Genomic DNA, 5,447 nt, shown 5'->3' with positions numbered 1-5,447 from the left:
TATTACCATTCTCCGCGTGCTGACAGTTGCCAAGCGTGCGTCCTCCAAATAACCAACACTCCCCCTCCTCTCCCCACTAAAACTAAGCTAAGATAAATGAAACAAAAAACATTGATCATATAACAATGAAGCCGTACTTAAATTTGTCTGTATTACTGAAACATGGTCTCGATATTTTTTGTTAAAGTTGTGGTTTGTTCGTGTGAGCAGTGAGAGCCGCATCTGGCAACTCAACCAAAACGTGGTAGTGGTAGGAAGCATGAACTGAGCATGCTTCCCAGATGGTCGGTGTAAACGCTTCTGCGCTTCACCTTGCACAGGATGTAAGGGGGTGCCCAATAAACTAGCCTCCTCCGGGGCAATCTGTAATAAAAAAATCTGTTTTTGTTGGGTAGCCGAGAGGGTGTGGGGGGGAGAGGTGGGGGGTGGGGGGGGCTCACCATGAGATTCGTGTGGTAGGCATCTTAACGAGTTTATCTGTGACTTCCATAACAATAACGTCGAGTTAACTTATTAAAGAATGCAGGAACTAAGGTCGTTTATACACGGTTTTGTAAGATTGGCTGTGAGTGTCAACAATTTTCTCAGCGTTTTAGTCTTGCATAGTCACTCTGCCCTTTATATATATAGAATGAGTTAATTTCGTTGTTTACATCAGCACCGTGGACAGGAATGGCTTCATATACATACAAAAAATAGACGAAAAAGATGTTAGTAAGCTGGAACACCAAGGCATCACTCACAGGTACACTACTTCCCTAAAGTTACCTAACTTAACTGTAACCTAACAAGCTTACCACTATTCTAACCTAACCTAACTTACTGTAAATTAACCCACCTTTAACCTAACCTAACTAACTGTAAATTAACCCACCTTTAACCTAACCTAACTTACAGTAAATTAACCCACCTTTAACCTAACCTAACTAACTGTAAATTAACCCACCTTTAACCTAACCTAACTTACAGTAAATTAACCCACCTTTAACCTAACCTAACTTACAGTAAATTAACCCACCTTTAACCTAACCTAACTAACAGTAAATTAACCCACCTTTAACCTAACCTAACTTACAGTAAATTAACCCACCTTTAACCTAACCTAACTTACAGTAAATTAACCCACCTTTAATCTAACCTAACCAAACATGACCTAACGCGTTCCTAGTAATTTAACATAATAAAACAGATTCAGATTTCTCGTTGCCTTAATGTGACAAATCAGTACTTGGTGTCAGTTGGTATTTTCCTCCTCCACCTTCTCTTCCTACTTCTCTTCCTCCTTCTCTTCCTCCTTCTTTTCCTCCTCCTCCTCCTCCTCGTCCTCCGTCAGGTGGGTCTCATGTATAATTCACTCCGCCTCCTCACCAGTTTATTTCATCTCGTGATTACCTTTGGGTGGGGGGTGGGTGAGTGAGGTTAGGTTAGGTTAGGTTAGATTAGATAAGTGTGGTTAGGTTAGCATGAAGGTGATATAATCTTAGGCTCCCAATCTTTAAGAGTTGAAAAAAAATGGTAGTAAGTAATAAAAGATTACTGAAATCTCTCTCTCTCTCTCTCTCTCTCTCTCTCTCCCTCCTCTCTCTCTCTCTCTCAGCATCGTATCAGCGTTGCTACCCAATCTAGGCATACCAGCTTAATGATAACAAGAATAATAACAGGGTGGTAACAGAATCATACATCTACCTACAACGCGAAGCTGGGGTGAAGCTGAGTGACAAAGCTTCGGTCGGAATCTTACTTGCAGTCGTATAGTCTCGGTGCAGTTTGGAAGCCATTACTCTTTTTACCCCACCCCACACCCACCCCTACCCCACACCCACCCTACCCCACACCTCACCTGATCCTCTCCCCACCACCACCACCACCACCAACACTACACCTTACCTGACCTCTCGTGTAAAAGTGGGAGTCTTCAACACTACACCTGGGAGTGGATCTTGGCTGGTGTCACCTGGCTGAAACACAAGCTGCAGAAGAGTTAATGAGAAACACGAGAAAGACTTACGATTTTATAAGGATGAAACTCTGCATCACTCCATGAAGAAGATATAAGAAGGAACATATATATATACATTTTAGGGTTCAAATCTAATTTACTTCTATTGGGAGAAAGACCTGGAATTGATGAATTTACTGTCTGTCTGTCTGTCTGTGTCTGTCTGTCTGTCTACCTGTGTCTGTCTGTCTGTACAATGTTGTCTCTTTAGTAATATATTGTTTAATGTTGTGTGTGTTGTGTGGGTGCGTGCGTGCGATACATCTTAACATGAACATCATACCATAACATATTATTATTCCATCCATCCATCCATCCATCCATTCCTTCCTTCCTTCCTTCCTTCCTTCCTTCCTTAATTCCATCCCTCCCCTACTTCCTCCTTCCCGCCCCACTAAGGTTACCACAGCCAAGTATAGAACATAGAACAAGACACAGGTAGACAATGCTTCCAAATACAGCCAAGGTGTGCTGGGTGTGTGACAGTCAGCACACGGTGTATTCTTGACCACAAACGACAGTTCTTTGGAAAGTAAAAACTAACGTGTTTATATTGTGGAGATATACTATATATTGTGAAGATAGTCTATATATTGTGGAGATATTCTATATATTGTGGAGATAGTCTATATATTGTGAAGATATTCTATATATTGTGAAGATAGTCTATATATTGTGAAGATAGTCTATATATTGTGAAGATAGTCTATATATTGTGGAGATAGTCTATATATTGTGGAGATAGTCTATATATTGTGGAGATATTCTATATATTTGAAGATAGTCTATATATTGTGGAGATAGTCTATATATTGTGAAGATAGTCTATATATTGTGAAGATAGTCTATATTGTGGAGATAGTCTATATATTGTGGAGATATTCTATATATTGTGAAGATAGTCTATATATTGTGAAGATAGTCTATATATTGTGAAGATAGTCTATATATTGTGGAGATATTCTATATATTGTGAAGATAGTCTATATATTGTGAAGATAGTCTATATATTGTGTGGAGATATTCTATATATTGTGGAGATAGTCTATATATTGTGGAGATAGTCTATATATTGTGGAGATATTCTATATATTGGGAGATAGTCTATATATTGTGAGATAGTCTATATATTGTGGAGATAGTCTATATATTGTGAGATAGTCTATATATTGTGGAGATAGTCTATATATTGTGGAGATATTCTATATATTGTGAAGATAGTCTATATATTGTGAAGATAGTCTATATATTGTGAAGATAGTCTATATATTGTGGAGATATTCTATATATTGTGAAGATAGTCTATATATTGTGAAGATAGTCTATATATTGTGGAGATATTCTATATATTGTGGAGATAGTCTATATATTTGGAGATAGTCTATATATTGTGGAGATATTCTATATATTGTGGAGATAGTCTATATATTGTGGAGATAGTCTATATATTGTGGAGATATTCTATATATTGTGGAGATAGTCTATATATTGTGGAGATATTCTATATATTGTGAAGATAGTCTATATATTTGTGGAGATATTCTATATATTGTGGAGATATTCTATATATTGTGAAGATAGTCTATATATTGTGGAGATAGTCTATATATTGTGAAGATAGTCTATATATTGTGGAGATATTCTATATATTGTGAAGATAGTCTATATATTGTGGAGATATTCTATATATTGTGGAGATAGTCTATATATTGTGGAGATATTCTATATATTGTGAAGATAGTCTATATATTGTGAGATATTCTATATATTGTGAGATAGTCTATATATTGTAAGATAGTCTATATATTGTGAAGATAGTCTATATATTGTGAAGATAGTCTATATATTGTGGAGATAGTCTATATATTGTGGAGATATTCTATATATTGTGAAGATAGTCTATATATTGTGAAGATAGTCTATATATTGTGGAGATAGTCTATATATTGTGGAGATATTCTATATATTGTGAAGATAGTCTATATATTGTGGAGATATTCTATATATTGGAGATAGTCTATATATTGTGGAGATATTCTATATATTGTGAAGATAGTCTATATATTGTGGAGATATTCTATATATTGTGAAGATAGTCTATATATTGTGGAGATATTCTATATATTGTGGAGATAGTCTATATATTGTGAAGATAGTCTATATATTTGGAGATATTCTATATATGGAGAGATAGTCTATATATTGTGAGATATTCTATATTGTGAAGATAGTCTATATATTGTGGAGATAGTCTATATATTGTGAAGATAGTCTATATATTTGAAGATAGTCTATATATTGTGAAGATAGTCTATATATTGTGAAGATAGTCTATATATTGTGGAGATAGTCTATATATTGTGAAGATAGTCTATATATTGTGAAGATAGTCTATATATTGTGAAGATAGCTCATATATTGTGAAGATAGTCTATATATTGTGGAGATAGTCTATATATTGTGGAGATAGTCTATATATTGTGAAGATAGTCTATATATTGTGGAGATAGTCTATATATTGTGGAGATATTCTATATATTGTAGATAGTCTATATATTGTGGAGATAGTCTATATTGTGAGATATTCTATATATTGTGGAGATAGTCTATATATTGTGGAGATATTCTATATATTGTGAAGATAGTCTATATATTGTGGAGATAGTCTATATATTGTGAAGATAGTCTATATATTGTGAAGATAGTCTATATATTGTGAAGATAGTCTATATATTGTGAAGATAGTCTATATATTGGGAGATAGTCTATATATTGTGGAGATAGTCTATATATTGTGAGATAGTCTATATATTGTGGAGATAGTCTATATATTGTGATAGTCTATATATTGTGAAGATAGTCTATATATTGTGAAGATAGTCTATATATTGTGAAGATAGTCTATATATTGTGGAGATAGTCTATATATTGTGAAGATAGTCTATATATTGTGGAGATAGTCTATATATTGTGGAGATAGTTTATATTGTGAAGATAGTCTATATATTGTGGAGATAGTCTATATATTGTGGAGATATTCTATATATTGTGAAGATAGTCTATATATTGTGGAGATAGTCTATATATTGTGAAGATATTCTATATATTGTGAAGATAGTCTATATATTGTGAAGATAGTCTATATATTGTGAAGATAGTCTATATATTGTGGAGATAGTCTATATATTGTGGAGATAGTCTATATATTGTGGAGATAGTCTATATATTGTGAAGATAGTCTATATATTGTGAAGATAGTCTATATATTGTGAGATATTCTATATATTGTGGAGATATTCTATATATTGTGAAGATAGTCTATATATTGTGGAGATAGTCTATATATTGTGAAGATAGTCTATATATTGTGGAGATATTCTATATAGTGGAGATAGTCTATATATTGTGAAGATAGTCTATATATTGTGAAGATATTCTATATATTGTG

This window comes from Homarus americanus, unplaced genomic scaffold (genome assembly GCF_018991925.1).
Source record: "Homarus americanus isolate GMGI-L3 unplaced genomic scaffold, GMGI_Hamer_2.0 scaffold9514, whole genome shotgun sequence".
Taxonomy (NCBI): Eukaryota; Metazoa; Arthropoda; class Malacostraca; order Decapoda; family Nephropidae; genus Homarus; species Homarus americanus.
Note: the sequence above shows the minus strand (reverse complement) of the source record.